Here is a 20,896-nt window from a genome sequence, read left to right on the forward strand (position 1 = left end):
GTTCCAGATGGGTATGTTCCTGCCTTGAGGACAGAGCAGTGAGGCATATCTGGATATGTAAAGATAAAGGCCGGGTTCTGACCAGGAATGTCACCTAAAATCCAACATTGTTTTTTTTTAAGGTGGGCAGGATCCATTGTGTGACTTGGTAAGCTCTGTCTCTAATCTGCTTTGATGGTTTGAATCTCAGAAATATGAATGTCTGATGTGGCAGTGAAGAGCATAATAAATCTTTTTTTATTATGAGAGACAACTGTGGAAAATTCATTTAAATAAGAAAACACATGTATCTGCAGTAAAGATATTTTAAAAATATTTTACAGCTAGAAGCCATGATTAAAATAAGCCACTTTTTTCTAAATTCCACAAGCGCTGATGCCCATAAGATTCCTGTGCCATTGAAAGGACACTTTTCAGCATGTATTGTGTCCTCAAGAAATTTAAACTTTTTTGCCACATACACACCTTTCAACCTCTTTTTTAACCTACCAATTATATATGTGGTTTAATCCTTTATCCAAGTGTAAGCAAACAAAGTTTGCTCCTGAAGTATTTTCAGGACTCGGGCAACTCGTGGCAAAGGTGGTATAAGTTCTCACCACTTGCCTTAGTATCCCATAATGCAAAGCACGTCTCCTTGCAGGCATGTATGATGCTATGCATTAAGGGAAGGGTCACTACCCAGACCAGTTTCGACCTTTATTGAGGTCTCATCGTTGGGAGCCAGACCCAGAGGTGGCGATACTAAGGTGGAAGTAATGGAGAAGTCATATTTCCCTATACGAGTTACCAAAAGGTGTCACACTTTATTATTAAAATTCTCTGGATTAGAGATAAGTTGCTGGAAGTTTTTTCACTTGACTATGCTACTAATTATATTTATCCAATGATTAAACATTGGTTTAATCATTGGATAAATGATTAAACCAGAACATTGGATTAACAACCAACCACAGGATCTTTTGGAATGATGCAAAGTTGCTACACAGAAGCATCCTCAAATTTAAATGCCTCTTTAGTATCTTAATGGATCTTAAAGAGGCATTTGATCCCTTATATTTCTGGTATCTCTGAACCAAAGGTAGAATTTTGAAGTATTACCTTAATCCCATATAATTTCTTATCAACAAAATTTCCCATCTACAAAAAACTGTCATCTCTATCTTTAGCTGGTGTTTACCAGATTTCTTGTAAAGTATGTCAAATTATATTTGACATTTTGATAGACAGGCCATTCTGTGGAAAAAATTAATGAACATTAGCACTACATTGAATATATGAAACCCCAAAAGTCTAGTCTGGCACAACATAGTATTGACACTAAACACTATATCCTGTGGAATGAAGCTCTTCCTCATAGAAGTAGTTTTAAATATGAACACCTTTTCAATGAAAGTTGTGAATTCCTTTTACATTGGCCTAACCTGAATTTGAATAATTCTTCCCCCCCCCCCCCCCAAAAAAAAAAGTTTGGGAGGTTCTCATTTTATGTAAACATCTAAAATAGTTTTAATATTATTGTGAACAGTAGATGGCATTGGTGTAGATGCCCTCCCTTGATGAGTCTTTGGACTCCTTGGAGGTGTCACGAAATCATCATAATAATAATTATTATATATTAATATTAATTTCCACCATGCGACAACCATTTTTTATTGGGAAACTGATTGTTGTATGTACCGTGTATTACGTGTTCTTTGATTTGCTTATTGTTTTTACACACTAATGATGTACTGTTATTTTAAGTATGAAATATCTGTACTTTTTTAAAAGTTTTTACTGTGGTTATCATGCCGTTTTATTTTTTAAATCTCCTAAATTTTATTAGTAATAGTTTGTGACTTAGTACTCTCATGACTGTACATGAGATGATAACCATTGCATATAGTACATAGTTTTAATTTGTTGTATTTGGACTTTCCATTTTTTAAAATGTTGCTGTAAAATACAGATATTTTGCCTTGTGTATCATTAATTATCAGTGTAGAATTAGTGATACACAAACCAAAAAATCTGTATTTTACAGTAACATCGTAAAATATCATTGTTAGGTTATGTTTGTGTTCTTATTTAAATCATACTATGCAAAAAACCTGTATGTGTCAAATATGAGGAATGCCTGTGAGCACGTCAGAAGTAAAAGGATGAACAAGAGTTACAATAGATCAAGACACTAAATATCTCATTTCAGAATGCAAAGAGGAATCATAACTACAACTAGTGCAAAATCCTCTTATGCAGAGAAGTTGGCAGTTAAAATATCAAAAGGGATAATCCACATGACTGTCATGCCATCCCATAATTTCAGCATACCTGAACATGATGATTTTGATTGTTTTTCTTTGGACCACCTCATTTGCACAAACTAATTGTAGCATCACTTCCTAAAACAACTTCTAAAATGATTCTGTTAAATGAGAACCCACTACTCAAAAAAACAATAGGGAGACCCTCAGATAAAGAAAAATATCCAGACATAAATTTACCTGCTTTTGTTTGCAGGAGACATTTAAAATTCAAGCTTAAGATATTTTACAGTTATTCATGACAGAGCTGGAGATTGACTAGCTCATGAAGATACCTGCTCAAGAGCAACCACATAAAGGAAAACCTCCAGCCATATCCTCAGATAGAATGGTTACTTCTATTGCACTGACCAAGACATGTTAGATGATGTATTAAACATTTATCCAGGGAAGATATACTGCCCATACTTCCCAAAATCAAATGACACTGAATCTAAAGGTAAATCCCTAGCCATGCATATTAGAAGTCTGCGAAGGAACAGGGAAATTTAGTGTGGAGCTGTTATGAATTCTACCAAAATGTTACAGAAAAACATACATAAAACCTATTTAAAATTCAGTGGTTTTGAATTTGTCTCCTGATATTAAGGGAATTTATCATTATTCATAACAGAAAAAGAAAAACCTCAACACCTCCATGGACAATGTGAATAACTCTGTTGCACTGAATTTAAACACAACTGACCAAGAAATATCAGGTGTTGTGTTAAGGTAAGCTTTCAACCTCTGAAACTGGGCAAATCTTCAAAGGAATTTAAATTCTTACATGGTGCATTAGTGCATGGATTTTGCAAAAATATCAATGCTTTTATGCTGAAAAAAAATCTTTGCAAGAGGCTTATTTAAAATCTAGTGAGGATTGCACCTTAAGGCATTTTACTGTTATTCATAACAGAGCTGGAGACAGACCTGCTCATGGAAGAATTGCTATTCCTGTGGGCATCTGCACATGCTTTTTAGCATATTCACTTTAACACTACTTCCAAAGCTATATCCATTCACCTGTCAGTAGGATTTCTTATTGCAATATGTTTCATAAATGGATTAACTCAGTTCCAGACATAAAGGCTTCTCCTCTCCCACCAGTGGGAGAGGAGAAGCCAAAGTGTTGAGCATAAAAAAAAAAGTGTTTGACAATAATGAACTCTTGATGTGTGTGTTGATTTTTTTTTTTTTTTTTTTTTTTTTTTTTTTTTTTTTTTACCTCTGAAATTGGACAAATCTGCAAAGGAATCAAAATTCTTACAGTGGAACTGTCATGAATTTTGCAAAAATATCGATATCAAGGTTTTCGTTTCAGTTTTTACTTTTATTTTTGTATAATTTTGCTACATATTTGGTTTTTAGTTATGTAATGATTCATATTTATCTAACCCAGACAAATCACTAGCATATGTGGCAAAACTAGTAAGTTTAATTAAATAACTGTTCTATAACCCCATTGTTTAGTTAATTATTAAAAATAACTCTTTTCTGAGTGAGAGCAATGCCTTCCCCCATGCCTACCTGTTCATATTCTGCAGTAAACAGGTCATGTATTCTGTCTCCCCCCTCCCTTCCCAACCATCTCTCACTGTTTATAGAATACTGAAGAGACTTGCATAGACGTGATAACCTCGCTATGCTTTCTACTATATCTTTGCAGGATGTATTCCCTTTCATGGATTCCTAGATGGAAAATTAACCATTCAGATGCACCTGAACAGTCAATTTTCCACCTAGAAATCCATGAAAGATGATGTTTGTTGCTTTGTAATGTTGGCTTAGAAAATGATTATAGGTCACAAGTCAATCCCTGAGGAGTACTCACAGAAGGATTCACTTGGGATTCTATCTATTATATTATATCCATTACATTATATTATGTTATATTGATGTACATCACTGGTTCAGAGGCTTTATATCAAAGGAAATGAATCTGTTTTCTTACTTTGACAGAAGCAGTTGTCATTTAATTATGCTGTAACAGTAAAATTATTGCCTTACCATCCTACATGGACTAGCATTTCTTTCCCTATGTGGGAAAAAAAGTAGCAATAAAAGGAAAAAAAATGTAGATTCAGCAGACCACCCAGATCTCAACTATTAGTATTCACTGGCAAGAAATCATTACTTCACTCTCAGTGTACTAAATGGATGCAGGTAGACTAATGATGCTAGTGACTTCTTTGGCTGGTGCAGTGGAGTACAAACCTTTCATGGGAAAAGTTTATTTGGTGCAAGTAATATTGTTAATTAATGTCCAGAGATTGTAAAACTCTTTCTCCATGCATACCACTGTGGACTTTAATTATCAGGACATTAATAATCAGTATCACTTGCATTAAATCTTTTTCCATGAGTAGTTTGTACTCCACTGTGTTGCCTCATGCACCAGCCAGATAAGTCACTTACCTTATCTGGCTGGTGAACATGAAAAGTTCACACTTTGCAATAAAGTCCTCAAATACAGACACTGTCTAACATTCCTCGTTTCAATTCCTTCTAGAAAAATCCTGCAAACTGATGGTTTGAGATCTGAGTCCTCTGTTGAATCTGCTACTTTTCTTGACAACATTTTCTCTTGTCATATTACTGCATTCCACTTGAATGCAGTAACTAGACTGCTGAGCTTCCTGCAATAAAGGGCATGCAATAATGCACCTTGTACTTATCACATAAAAGACTACTACAAGTATGACATATAAACTTAACTTAGACTTTATAATGTGCTGATGAAGTTTTTAAAAACTTTCTATCATGTAAAAAGTTTAATTTATTATTTATTTATTAAATTCTATTGTGGATTCCACCATTGTGAATAAGTTTTAAACTATTAAATCTTGTCTACTGTGCCTATTCTAAAAGTAGTGTGTGCATGGTATCAGATTTCTATATTGAAATCTATGTACACAAGTAAGATCCTATATATAATTTGCTATGATAGTTTGCTATCTGTTCTCAAAAGTTCTATCTTAACTTTAATAATAATAATTAAGCAAACTGAGTCTTCACACCTCTATACATAAAAAATATTAAAAAAAAACCCAGTTTAATAATATTATAATGCAATTAATCTTAACTGCATTTGGACCTATCTTGAAAGAAATAGTTTCTTTAGTTTTTCAGTGGAAACAGTTCTTTTCCCCAAAACACTTTATCTTAGAAATAATTGTAGATTTTTCAAGCTCATTTGAATGAAAATATACGAAAAGTTTACACCTTGCAATAAAATCCTGAAATTCAAACACTGTCTAGCATTCTTCCTTCAATGCCTTCTACAAAAATCCTGCAAAAACATTACTTCTTTTCACTTTAATCTTTAAGATTCACAGTCTGTTTTTCTTCTTTTTATATGAAGGATTCCCAAGGAAAAATGATTGACCTTTTAAAAATCAATTTTCTGTTTTCTCTGAAACATCTGTTAAATCATTGCTGCATTAATGGGACCTTTAATATCAGATTAAAAAAAAATGTTCTCTTCCTGTATGAGAAACCTCATTTATCAGTTTCCAAAGTTCCTATTACTTTCTTCCACAACTATTATTCCAGTTACTTTTGTAATGTAACAAATAACTTTTAAAACATTTTTCTTTCTGAAAGACTGCTACTAACAGAACTTTTTACACCAGTTCCAAAAACTCTTCCATATCACTAATATCTGTATCTCTCTCTCCAGCTGTTTACTAGCTACCATGTTCTTTTCATTCATGCATACCCCAGCATGCACAATAGTTCCAGTTCTGCTTTAGTTGTGAAGTAAGGAAAACCACTGCCATTACACATTATCTTCATGGTGCTTTGCTTGAAAGTGGTAAAAACTTACGTTTTCATTCAATTAAGTAAGTTCTCTTAACTTATATTTTTTTAAACATACACAAATGTTAAACTATAACACTCATTTTGGATACAGTAAACTACAAGCAAATCTTACTACATTCACTTCATTAAAAATTAATGCTACATGTAAACAATATATTAAGTATGCACGACTGCTATATATAAACAACGAATCAGTTTTGCTTTTTCCACACAATATAAATGCACTAACAATGGAAACTGATAATTTGAAGCAGAAAGTTTAAATTTATGCTAATTTACACCAAAAAAATTATTTTGTGTACAATCCACATCTGGTACTTCATGTTTTACAGCTATTCTAGTTTTTGATAACACTAAATCTAGATGTTCATTTTTGATGGATTCCCAGCAATGTTGGAATCAAGGGAAATAAGACTGGAGATGGTGCCTAACTCTGAGCTGATCTAGTAGCTGCAGATGCAACTACTTGGATATTTCTCTACAGAAAGTTTAATAAAAGCAAAATTAAATGATTGCTGGCAGTCATTCTGCAGGGAACACTAACAAAATTGTATGAGATTAAACCTGAAATTAAGCATTGGCAGCAGTTTAGTTTAGGTGCAGGAAAGAAAATGGATGTTCTGCATAGGTCATAGGTCCCACGTGTGAGAATACTATAATACTCATCTTACCATGTGTCATCTGGTGAAGTGTCCTTACATCACTTGGGAGAGGAATAATATTTACTAATCTATCAGAATCACACAAGCTCTGGCAGGTCTTATCATGCTCAAATAAAATGTATGAAAATTTTAACCTTTTAGAAAGAATTAATTTGTACTGTTGAATCTGATCATAAATGTCTCTTATATGTATATACAGGGCTTGAAAAATGTGCTCATAATTGTAATCCCTGTGAGTGAGAATTTTTAGTTGATGAGCAAGTGAAATCATTATATGGCCACCTAAAATAGATGTGCAAGGGACAACTTTGAAATTAGCTTATTTCCTACCTAGCAATGGCATGTGCAGAATTTGACCATTCACAATGCATATTAAAACTTGGAAAATTGAGAAAGCAGTATTTATTTTCCCAAAATATTTCATTATATTGATTGCTTTTTTTGATTGTTTTCTGATTTGCTGCTTTTATTTAATGCGACATCACTGGAGTTGTCCATCTGACAATATTTCAGAGCCAATAGGAATTCAGAAACTCACTCATGTATACAAGAGGGTACCCAAAAATAAGCAGAATTATTAAAAAAAATTTTTTTAATTAAAGTTTATAATACCATATTCTATTTTCCTTCAAAGTGCTTTCCATGTGAGTCAATGCACTTGTCCCAATGTTTCTTTCACTGCTGGAAACAGTTCTGGAACTGTTCAGCTGGAATATTGTTTATGGCCTCCAGTGACTTTTCTTTCATTTCGTCCACATCAATGAATCGTTGCCCTTTTCTTTATCCGTGGGAATAAAACAATTAAAAAAAAAAGTCAGATGGAGAGAGATCGGGAGGACAGGAAACAACCACCATGTTTTTCATCAAGAACTGTTGGACAGACAAAGCCATGTGGGCTGGGGCATTGTTGTGGTGCAGCAACCAATCTCTGCTAACTTGGAGAAGTTTCATGGAGGGAGGAATTGGAAGGACAGGATACCATTAGTGCTTGGGAAATTGTGAAGGAATATTTGTAAGCAGCAATGGTAAGCTGTATTCCACGAGTGAAGAAGAGGACACATTTTGCTGTAAAGTAGGTGATAAACAATATCAAATGGGAAAAAAGAGTTTAAAAAGAAGTTATGGAAGAGATATGAAGAGAGGAGTGGAGAGATGATGCATGAAGAATATAAGACACAGGCCAGGAGAGTACTAATATGGTAAGGAAGGCAAAACTAGAATATGAGAAGAGACTGGCACTAAGATCCAAAGATAATGCTAGGGAATTTTTTAGCTATGTTGCCAGTAGGAGGAGAAATGACTGTGGAAGAATGACATTGCGGGATAAAAATGGGAATAGAGTGACTGATGCAGAGGACATATTGGAATTGTTCATTGAACAATTTATTAGAGTATTTCATCCTGGAGGAGTAAATTTTAATACTAGAGGGATAGGGCAGGTTCGGGGTTTAGATAGCTGGAGGAGAGTATGTTCCAAATACTGAGTACTCTGGATGTCAGTAAAGCTGTGGGACTGGATGGTATTTCACCACGCGTTTTGAGAGAATGTGCTAAAGAACTGACAGCTCCTTTGACCTAGCTTTTTCACTGAAAGTCGGGCAATGGGAAAGGTACCCACGGAATGGAAGGAAGGTAAGATAGTGCCATTGCATAAGGGCAATAGCAGACTGGAAGTGTTTAATTATAGGCCAGTTTGTGTGTCATCAATAGTTGTTAAGATCTTGGAGAAATTAGTGAGGGTCCATATACAGCATTTGGCAGATGAGGGTAATGTTATCTGTGAGAGTCAACATGGATTTGTGAAGGAATGCTCTTGTTTTAGTAATATGCTAGCCTTTTATAATAAAGTTACAAGAGCAGTAGATGAGGGAAAGGCATATACTGCCATTTTCTTGGACTTAGCGAAGGCATTTGACAGAGTGCCACATGATAAGCTGATATTTAAGTTGCAGCACATGGGTCTGGATGTCAGGTTGGTCAACTGGATTCAGGATTGGCTGTCTAATAGGTATTAGAGGGTTGTGTATGGTGGGCAGTTTCAAGGAGGCAGAGGGTTACAAGTGGGTTCCTGCAGGGCTCAGTACTGGGACTTATATTGTTTAACCTTTATATCAATGACATTGTCAGTGGATTGCAGAGGGGATATTCAGTTGTTTCCGGATGATGCGAAGCTGGGGTGGGTTATTAGTAATAGTGCAAATGTGGCTTATTCAAATCCTCTCGCCCTGCAAGAAGATTTGAATAAGCTAGACAGATGGCAAATGAATGGGGGTGTCAGTTTAATGCAGCAAAATGTAAGGTCTTGAGGTTTGGGACACATCGATGGGACGCAGCATACTCTATTGGAGGAGTCCTACTGGAGGAAGTAGGGGAGACAAGAGATCTGGGGGGTTGATGATTGATAGAAACCTGAAATTTAGGGATCATATTGCAAAGGTGGTGAAGGTAACACAGATGATTGCTGCAATTATGAGAAGGACACTGACCTGCAGAGATAAAAGGGTTATCATTCCGTTTTATAAGACTGATCAGACCACACTTAGACTATTGTTCTCAGATTTGGTCCTCAGGATTTGAAGGGAATAAATTAACTGTGAAAGGGTATAAATGCGGATAACAAAGATGGTTTCAGGACTGTACAATGTTAGTTATGAGGATCGGCTGAGGGAATGTGGACTGCAGAGCTTGGTGGATAGAATAAGGAGAGGTGATATGATTGATATGGTTGAACAGCAGGAAGGAGTGATGAGAAGGGGCCATTCCTGGAAGTTACGAAAGGAAACCGTGAGCAAGAGGATGAGGAGTGGTTTCTTTGCATGGAGGGTGGTTGAACCATGGAATGCATTGCCTGATAGAGTGGTGAGAGCAAGAATAGTCAGTGAGTTTAAGGAGTGGTATGATAGACATTGTGTTTCCTAGGAAGGACCTCCCGCGATGAGTCTTTTGACTCCATGGAGACCTGAATAATAATAACAACATTTACATATTTCCATTGGCTTGATGTTTGTTTTGTTTCTAGATCATAACTTTTGAAAGTTCTGGTCGTTAAGAACTTGCTCCCTCACATCATGGCAAACATTTATTTTTATTTTAATCCTCTGTGAGCAAATTTAGCAGACACATGTTTCATTTGCAAATCCTCTGTTAAAATTTGATCAGACACAATTATGAAAACATCAAAAAGGGTTGCCAGGAAATCAATGAAGATTGTCTTTCGACAATCTTATTGATTTCCTGGCAGCCCTTTTTGATGTTTTCATAATTTCTGCTTGTCAAAGGTCAGCCAGATCATGGTTGGTCTTCAACTGACATGTCCCCATTTTTGAAACAGGAAACCGCTCACAGACCTTAAGCATCATCCTTGAATGCTTGCCAAAGCATAACAGTAGTTTCAGCTGCAGTTTTATCCAAAAGAAAGCAAAATTCTATGCACTCTCCATTCCTTGTGGTCAGCCATCAGCAAACTAACTTGTAAGCACTAACAAGCAGCAAGAACAATGAACTACTTTACACATGATGATGCCACTTGCCAGACTGGTGTGGAAAACTGCATGGTAACGATGCCTAGCAGCAGCATCCATAATTGGAAAATGAGTGTTCGCCCAGTTCAGATTCTAATTACTTTAGGATCCCCCCCCCACATATATATACCCAATGGTTTTATTTTATTGAATTTTTATGATACTCAATGTTCTGAATGTTTGCTTAGAATGGCAAGAAATTGCTCCCAGTCTTTTGTGCTGGCTCACCTGACAACAGTCAGGTGAGCCAGCACAAAATTTTTCAAGCCCTGTATAATGCATTGTTCAACTTTTTAAGATTTCTTTACTTGTATATAAGATGTTATTTATTTACTTAACTATTCATTTTTACCCTATGTATAGTGATTGACCATAGAACAACTGAGGTCATATTTACCCATTGAAAAGATTACAGCAATATTTATGTGTTTTTCATGTTGCAGTATGACCTTAGTTGTTCTTGTACTAATAAACCTCAAGCTTGCCTACTCACCTGTCATATTTTTCTTATCTTTATCTCTGCTGAATTTCGAGCTACATTACGGTTAGTGGAAGTGAGGATCTAGACACTGCCAAGGCATTGTAACTAATCACTGCAAAAGCCACAACATGTTATTCTCCTATAGATAGTTTTGGAATTGCCTGCATTTAATTATTTTTTTCTTTATATTTTATTTGTATTCTACCAGTGAAGGTTATAAACACATAGTGTATTACAGCGTTTCTCAACCTTTCTAAGCCCAAGGACCAGTAAAATTCCTGAAACAATTCTACGGACCAGCAAGTTACAGAGGCATAGCTGGGGGGGGAGCGTTCCGCCCTGGGCCGCACTTTTTTTGCCGTTTAAGAAATCTTGCCATACTGTCTGTAAAACAGCAACTAAGTGATGAAATAGACTTTGACAATGTCATCGATTTTGCGAACAGAAAAGCAAGAAAATAAACATACTGTTTTTAATTTATTTCCCTATATGTCGTTTTGACTTTTTGTAATTTTTTTTTTAAAAACCTATGTAGGAATTACCAACATTTCAGAAAAACTGTGCCATTTATAACATAACAAATCTAAAAGCATGTTTTGAATACATATGGAAACATAATTACTTAAATTGGAAGTAAACGATTAAAAGTGTATCATCATTGAACAAAGTTTTAATTTTTATTAAACAAATAAATAATATGATATAATTATGTTACTACTTACTTTTAATGAGATGGTTGAGCTCCTCGGCCCTTACAGAGTTGCTGGATATCTGGCTCAATATTGGTCAACTTCAGTTGAAAATCGGCATGCATACTAAGACGATTTCTGTATTTTGTTTTTATTTGAAGGAGCAATGAAAATTCTTTCTCACAAAGACAGGTGTTGTAGAAAACTGCATGACGATTTTCAATGCTTCTTCAGATAATTCAGGAAATTCACTTATCACTGAAGGCGAGATCCAAACTCAAGCCAAACCAAGATCATGGAATTGCATTTTAAGTCCATTGTCACTTGAAAGCTAAATTAACTGTTATTTTTTCAATAAAGAAAGGTCGTTCTCGTGACTGCAAACCTGAAATGGATCACGAACTAACAGAAATTTCTTATAAATGTTATTCGGAAAATATGTTTTAAAATTCTGTTTCAGAGTTTTGAGGTGGTCACAAACCCTTTCCAGAAATTCAGAATCGTCAAAAATATTATTTTCCACTAAAAAAGATTCCAATATTGGAAAAGGTGCAAATTGTCTGTCTTTTATATAATTAATCCATAAAACCAGTTTTTTTTTTGAATGCCTTTATTTTGTCTTAGGCATCAAGAACAGTTAAAGAATTTCCCTGAAGGGAGAGATTTAGTACATTTAATTTCGAAAAAATGTCTGAAAGATACAATAGTGTTAATAACCATGCTTTGTCAACAAGGAGTGATGCAAAATCAGAATTACGTTCATTTACAAATAATAAAACTTTGTGCCTTAATTGAAATAACCTTGTTAGTACTTTACCCCTGGAAAGCCAGTGAATTTCAGAATGAAGCAAAAGTTGTATATATTCACTGACCATTTCATCACAGAGTACTGAAAATAACCTATTATTTAATGTTTGAGCTTTAATAAAATTAACTAGCTTTACAGCGTTATTATTATTTGTCACCTCCGGGGAGTCCAAAGACTCATTTCGAAATCGACGGTGGGCATCCACTCTACAACTCTGTCTCCACCACTCACAATCCACTAACTGACTGCAACTACACCAATGCCATCTATTGCCGACTACCACCACTGGTATTTCCACAGACAATCACAAACATCCATGTCCATGGCGGGATTCGAGCCCGCAACCATTTGACTGGGGAGCGGTTGCGTTAACCACTCGGCCAGCCAGGCTGGCCAAGTGGTTAGCGTTATATAGCACAGTTTTAAATTCTGGTGGCATTCTTTTGGAGGCTAACGCTTCCCTATGTATGAAGAACCCAATTCATATCCGGAGCTACTTCCTTGAAAGAGGGGTGAAGTGAACAACAATATAGTTTTATTGCTTCTTCCTTTGAACATTCTGGCACTATTTGTTGGTTTTTTTTTTTTTTTTTTAAGTCTCCATTTGATTTCAATAATTTTTACTTACTTATTCAATTTTAATTTGTTTTGTTTGGATAATTAAAAAATATATATTTATTTAATTAATTCAAGTCTGTCTGCAGGACCACCTGTCCCATCGTCGTGGACCACAGGTCGAGAAACACTGGTGTATTATATTATTTATGTTCTATGGCTTTACTTGTTCTGGGAACATTACTCTTCTGGCCAAACATAACACAATGTGTGCGGCTTCTTATTCTGATACCACTTGCATGATGCAAACATTAGTGTCCCCCCCCCCTCTCCCATCCCTTTAGGAATTATAAGAAATTATGATCAAATGAACTTACCACAATTTTTCAAGGGGAAATCTCTCCTCTTCCCCATCCCCTCAGTTGGTATGAGAGAAATTGATTCCCTCCTGTTTATGACAAGTATATACTTGGCAGTAAAGCTGAATCCGTGAGATCTATTGCCATAGAATAGATAGTAAATACAAAATATATTCAATGTATTTTTTTTTTTATGCCCATCAAATTTTGACCCACTTTTCTCATATTTATGTAATAGATTTTTATTTTCACTTAGAAAGAAAGAACAAGTTGTCAGTTTTACTTATCATCTTATGCAAGATGACATGATATCATTCCAATAGCATGTGCTGTTTTAAGGATACTTGTGACATAAGACTGAATGATATATGCACGTAAACACAAGAAAGATATTTAATTAACCAAATATTTTGGTCAGGAAATAGCAGACCATCCTCAGTGGTATTACAAGAACAGTTTTAAAAAAATATACAAGCTACAATACTAACAATAGATTATAAAAATAGAACACGCTGTGTGATGTTATACCACTAAGTACGAAATGGAATATTTTGAACTAGAGACATGATTGAAAAAAGAAAAAAAAAATTAATGAGTAATCTTGATTAGACTTCCCCAGATTTTTGATATAGATATACAGTCATTACGATTTAGGTTTGGACGATGGAGCAAGGCCTCCACGCTTTCCTTGAACAAATGTTCAGACCTATAACGGGATCTATGCAAGAGGTGAGTCCTGGACCAAAAGATGCTGTGGTCAGTTTCAATCCTGTGTTGAGCCAATCCAGACTTTTCAGGTTTGTTGTGAAGAATGGAGGATTGATGTTCTTGGATTCTTTTTTCAAGAGAACGTCCAGTCTGTCCAAAATAGGAGAGATCACAGTTGCAAGGAATTTGATAAACTCCAGGAAGAGATAAAGTTGAGTGTTTGTCTTTAGGAGAAGGAAAATGAGAAGACAATCTGTTAATAGGAGAATACGTAGCTGTTAAATCATATTTCTTTAAAATTCTTGTGATAGGTTCTGAAATACCGGAGATATAAGGAATAGGCACTCGACGTGTTGAAACTTTGTTGTTTTGTGGAGGATTATAAGAATTGAGAAGATGTTGAGTACTTTTTTCAGAAAAGCCATTGAGTTTCATGTGTTGTTGGATAGTAGAAATTTCTTTCTGTAGATAATCAAAAGTAGAACAATTAGTTTTGACTCTTCTGATGAGGCATTTTATGATTCCTGTTTTTTGACAAGGATGATGGGCTGATTCTTTAAGAATATATAAATACCTGTGAACGTTGGTTTCCTGTAAACTGTAGTTGTAAGGGTATTTGAAGGTGACTGGATGAGGAGAACATCTAGAAAAGATAACTGGTTGTTTTCTTCCATTTCCATAGTAAACTTTATATGATGATGTAAGGAATTGATACTGTTTAAAAAAGAAGGTAAGGAGTCTTTGTTGTGCAGCCATACAGTAAAGATGTCATCTATATATCTTACCCAAAAGGATGGTTGAGGGAAAATAGATGAGAAGAGGACTTTTTCTAAATGTTCTAAATAAAAGTTGGCTAAAGCAGGAGAAAGAGGACTTCCCATGGCCATTCCTTCTACTTGGCTGTAAACTTTATTTTGACATATGAAATCTTCAATCCTCCATTCTTCACAACAAACCTGAAAAGTCTGGATTGGCTCAACATGGGATTGAAACTGACCACAGCATCTTTTGGTCCAGGACTCGCCTCTTGCAGAGTTCCCGTTATAGGTTTGAACGTCTGTTCAAGAAAAGCGTGGAGGCCTTGCTCCATCGTCCCAACCTAAATCGTAATGACTGTATATCTATATCAAAAATCTGGGAAAGTCTAATCAAGATCACTCATTAATTTTTTTATTTTTTTTTTCAATCATATCTCTACTTCAAAATATTCCGTTTCATACTTAGTGATATAACATCACACGGCGTGTTCTATTTTTAACGATCTATTGTTAGTATTGTAGCTTGTATATTTTTTTAAAACTGTTCTTGTAATACCACTGAGGATGGTCTGCTATTTCCAGACCGAAATATTTGGTTAATTAAATATCTTTCTTGTGTTTACGTGCATATATCATTCATTCCAATAGCATGAAAGTGAAATATGAAGGAAAATAATGTATGGTCATGTACAGGAATCATTCAAGAGCAACATGTGCATTCATAGATGTATATAGATATGTTTCTGGTTTCCGAACATTAGCATTCAAATAACTTTGTTAGCAGTGAACTGTGATTCAAAATAATTTTTTTTGAATTTGTGAATTATTTACCTAATTATAGTACCTACAAAAAAAAAGTTATGTTAATGTTTCAAATAAGAGCAAAACCAGCATATCTAAAGAGCTTATGGATTTTAGTATTAAACTTAAGTGCTGAGCCATTTTGCACAGTAGTTTAACAATTTGTTATTTTATAATTGAAATATTTTGTTATAATTTTAGTTTCTATTAAAATGTATTGGAGATTTTTATTTTACTCCAGAATATGCATTTAACTTTTTGTTATTATATATATATATTAAAGTGTAATTTATAGTTGTTTATTTTAACATTTTCTCAACAAAAGAGGTTGTATTTATGTATTTTTTACTAAAACATCCATTTGTCATAAAAGCAATGTGAAGCGACAGTTTAGTTGGCAATTCTAACCTTTCGACTTTTGTGAACCCCCACTTAATCACGACTGGAATATGTGGACCTCCATGCTATTTCTACAGTTGGAACTTCAAAATAATACACAAAACATACATAAAATGCACAGATCACAATATATTGTATTTAATTCACAAGCAAATAAAAAGATGGTTAACATGTGACTGTTGGGCAATCGTATTACTGAATTTCATAATTTCTACTAAAATAAAATTCAGTAATATTATTGCTTATTTTAGGCAATATTATTGAATTAGAGTAAGTAAATTCATTGTTAATTAGAAGAAACACACGTATAAACCACAGTGAAAATTATTTAATTGTAAATATTTCATCCTATATCAAGAAGGTGGCAAAATATTCTGGAGGTTGTTGAAGAAGCTTAGGAATGGAGGAAAGAGTGCTGTAAAAGGAATTAGAGATGATAAACGTGAAATGAAAACAGGAGAAAAAGATATCCTTGAAGTATGGAGTAATTACTTTGAAAAACTGCTAAATGAAACAAGCAGTGATGACAGCACAGTGATAAAAAACACTGACCAGGCATGCAGTCAGGAATACATATCCATACTTGAAGTAGAAAAAGCCATCAAAGGCTTGAAATGTGGAAAGGCAGCAGGAGTAGATGATATTTGACCAGAAATGCTGAAGTATGGTGGTATAATAGTCTTACAGTGGCTGCACTGCATAGTTCAGAAAGCCTGGACAGAGGGACGAATTCCCGATGATTGGAGTAGAGCTCTCATAGTACCCATATATAAAAAGGGAAATAAAACTGAATGTGAGAATTACAGAGGTATTTCCCTACTGAGTGTTCCTGGCAAGATCTATGCAAGTATACTTGAGAAACGGTTGAGAAGAATTGTGAAAGAAAAGCTTGGTGAAGAACAAGCTGGATTCAGGCCAAATAGAGGCTGTCAGGATCAGATCTTCACTTTACGACAAATAGTCGAGAAAGCATGGGAATATAACAAAGATCTGTATTTAAGTTTTGTCGATTTGGAAAAGGCATATGACAAGGTGCCAAGAGAGAAGCTATTCAATACGCTGCAGTTATATGGTGTCAATGGGGCATTATATCAAGCAATACTTAGTCTTTATTTGAGTTGTGAGTCAGCAGTTAGAATTGAAGGAAGTACAGGAAGATGGTTTAATGTTAAATCTGGTGTGAGACAAGGATGTACATTATCCCCTCTGTTATTCATTATCTATATGGATCACATTATGAAGGAATGTGGTATTAAACCTGATATCAAAATTGGAGATGTTAATGTCAGCTCTTTGCTTTATGCGGATGATGTTATACTTCTAAATAAATCCACGACAAGTCTGCAAGATTCTCTGACTAAATTGAATAGCTGTTGTAATAGATATGGTATGAAGGTCAGCAATGAAAAGACAAAGACAATGAAAATAGGCAGAATCATTGAAAATGTCAACTGTGTTGTGAATGGAGAACCTGTGGAACAAGTAAAACATTTCAGCTACTTAGGCACAATTTTTACTGAAGATGGTAAACTAAATATAGAAATAGACAACAGAATCAGCAAAGCTGGTATCGTGGGAAGTCAATTGAATAAATTCATATGGAATAAGAAAGAAATTAGTCGGAACACTAAATTAGCTGTATACAAGACTGTGTTCAAACCAATTTTAACTTATGGATCTGAGAGCTGGGTCAGAAGTTAAACACTTGACCAAAGACTAGAGACCGCAGATATGAGAGTCCTGAGAAAGATTAGAGGTGTGAACAGATGGCATCAATGGCAATATCATATTAAAAATGAGGATATTAGGAAAGAACTTGACATTGTCAGCATCCAGGAATGCGTTAGCAGAGCCAATCTCAGATGGTATGGTCACTTAAATAGAATGGGAGAGGAAAGATTAGCAAAACAAGTGTTCTCTGCCAGGTTGGCAGGAAAACGACCCAGAGGAAGACCAAGATATAGGTGGATTGATACGGTACAAAGTGCCTTAGACGATAGAAATATAAGATCTGATAATGTTGGAGTCTTGACAAGTAACAGACTGATTTGGAGGAAAATTGTAGATAGGAAGTTAGTAATGATGTAATTTTTTCATGTAGTACTGTCATATCCTGTACACCCCTTGAGGGTACATGGCAGGAATTTGATGCTGATGATGATGATGATATTTCATCCTAAGTATCTTAGGACATCATCAGTACAGTATTTAAACAAAAATTAGGAATAACATACAGTTAGGGCACATGATTACAATAGAATCTCATGAAAACGTGCATAACGTGCTAAAGTAGTACAAAAAAAAAAAAAAAAAAAAACGTTAATTATTTAACACAGTTTTGTATGATAATTTCCCATACTTTAGGAATAGTAAGAACGTCGTTGCGGTTTAGGTTTGGTCTGTGTAGTAGGGCTGCAGAACTTTCTTTGTATAAACGTTCATGTTTAAATATAGATCTATGTAAAAGTTTAGCCTTTTCCCAATGGATCCTATGGTTTGGATTTTCAATTCCGTGTTGAGAGAGGCCAGATTTCTGCGGTTTAAGAAGACGAATGTGGTCTTGATGTTCCGAGATGCGTTTCTGAACAGACCTACCTGTCTGTCCAAAGTAAGATAATTTGCATGAGCATGGAATCTCATAAACACCAGGTAACATCAAGGGTGAGAATTTGTCCTTAGAAGGTAATAAGTTGTAAATTTGGTTGATAGGTTTGTAAGTAGTGGCAAAATTGTATTTCTTCATAATTTTAGAAAGACGTTCTGAGATGCCTTTAACGTAAGGTATGGAATTCTATGCACTTCTTCCTGTCTGGTTTGATGTATGCAGAAGTGACTGATGATTTTTTGAGTTGTTTTGGGATTATATCCATTTAGGATGGCTGTATTTTTGATAACTTCTAATTCCTGGTTTAAAGATTCTTCAGAGGAGCAGAATTTGTGTGCTCTGGAAACTAGTGATTTAATAATGCCAGATTTCTGAGATGGATGATGAGCAGAAGAATTGTGAATGTAGCGACCTGAGAATGTAGACTTGCGAAAGATGGAAGTGGCGATGGAACCGTCTTCTTTTCTTTTGATGTGTAAATCCAAAAAACAGATACCCTGTGGAGATTCTTTTCTAACGTAAAGTTGATGCGATGATGAAGAAGGTTAATTTTATCTAGAAACAGTTGTAATTCAGGTTCGGGATGATTCCATACTGCAGATACGTCATCGACATATCTTAGCGAAATTTTTGGTTTGGGTTCAAAAGTGAATATTTTTTCTTCAAGGTGTTCTAGAAACAAATTTGCTAGGTTTGGTGATAAAGGAGATCCCATTGCTGTTCCTTCCTCTTGCTTGTAAATTTGACCTTTCCAGGTGAAGTAACCTGATGCAATAACAAACTTGAACAATTCAACTATATCAGACGGAAATTTTTGAGTTAGTAATTCTATTATTTCTTTATGAGGAATGTTAGTGAAGAGGGAGACAATGTCGAAGCTGATTAACAAGTCAGTTTTTGATAGTTGAATGTCTTTAATTTTTGTGTGAAACTCATTAGAATTTTTGATTGAAGAGATTGAGTGGCCTATGTGAGGGCGGAGATGGTTAGATAAGAATCTTGATAACTTGTACGTTGGACAGCCGATACAGTCTACGACAGGTCTGTGGAACATTAGTTTTGTGTAGCTTAGGTAAGCCATAAATTCTAGGAGGTCTTGCATGGTATGTCTTAAGTTTTTTGATTGTTTCTTCATCTAAGGAGAAAGTTTCATTAAGTAGCTTATTTAATTTTCTGAGTTGACGATTCGTAGGATCAAAATCCAATTTGGAGTAAGTATTACGATCTCGAAGAAGTAAATTAATTTTTCGGTGATATGAATTGGTATTAATTCTGAAGGTTTGGCATTGTAGTTAAATTCTACAATCACACAAATTCTGCTCCTCTGAAGAATCTTTAAACCAGGAATTAGAAGTTATCAAAAATACAGCCATCCTAAATGGATATAATCCCAAAACAACTCAAAAAAATCATCAGTCACTTCTGCATACATCAAACCAGACAGGAAGAAGTGCATAGAATTCCATACCTTACGTTAAAGGCATCTCAGAACGTCTTTCTAAAATTATGAAGAAATACAATTTTGCCACTACTTACAAACCTATCAACCAAATTTACAACTTATTACTTTCTCCTAAGGACAAATTCCCACCCTTGATGTTACCTGGTGTTTATGAGATTCCATGCTCATGCAAATTATCTTACTTTGGACAGACAGGTAGGTCTGTTCAGAAACGCATCTCGGAACATCAAGACCACATTCGTCTTCTTAAACCGCAGAAATCTGGCCTCTCTCAACACGGAATTGAAAATCCAAACCATAGGATCCATTGGGAAAAGGCTAAACTTTTACATAGATCTATATTTAAACATGAACGTTTATACAAAGAAAGTTCTGAAGCCGTACTACACAGACCAAACCTAAACCGCAATGACGTTCTTACTATTCCTAAAGTATGGGAAATTATCATACAAAACTGTGTTAAATAATTAACGTTTTTTTTTTTTTTTTTTTGTACTACTTTAGCACGTTATGCACATTTTCATGAGATTCTATTGTAATCATGCACCCTAACTGTATGTTATTCCTAATTTTTGTTTAAATACTGTACTGATGATGTCCTAAGATACTTAGAATGAAATATTTACGATTAAATAATTTTCACTGTGGTTTATACGTGTGTTTCTTCTAATTATGAATGCACCACAGGTTTCGTTATTTAAAAAAAAAAAAAAAAAAAATTCATTGTAACTTAAAGAGAAAACTGTTTTCTGCGGTGACTTAACAGCAGAGAATAGTTGTTTTTTATTTTTATTTTTTATTTTTGTAAAAAATGGTTATGAACCATTAGATTTAATCCAAAAGATGGCAATGTAATCAACTTAACATCAGTGTAATGCCTTACTCATATCACTCGTACCTGGAATATTTCATTAACTTTTGGATATCGGTGTTTATATTTAAACTACAACAAAGGGTTAAATTTGTAATCCATATTATATT

At 34.7% G+C, this 20,896-nt stretch overlaps 1 protein-coding gene across 1 annotated transcript in view; it reads left to right on the forward strand.

The window, feature by feature from the left end:
* Fim (plastin-2 fimbrin) overlaps positions 1 to 20,896 on the forward strand; it is a 324,337-nt gene that overhangs the window by 180,722 nt on the left and 122,719 nt on the right. The gene's annotated exons all lie outside the window — the stretch shown is intronic.

Source organism: Typopeltis vanoorti, chromosome 20, assembly GCF_054136105.1.
Source record: "Typopeltis vanoorti isolate ZY-2024b chromosome 20, IOZ_Tvanoo_1.0, whole genome shotgun sequence".
Classification (NCBI taxonomy): domain Eukaryota; kingdom Metazoa; phylum Arthropoda; class Arachnida; order Uropygi; family Thelyphonidae; genus Typopeltis; species Typopeltis vanoorti.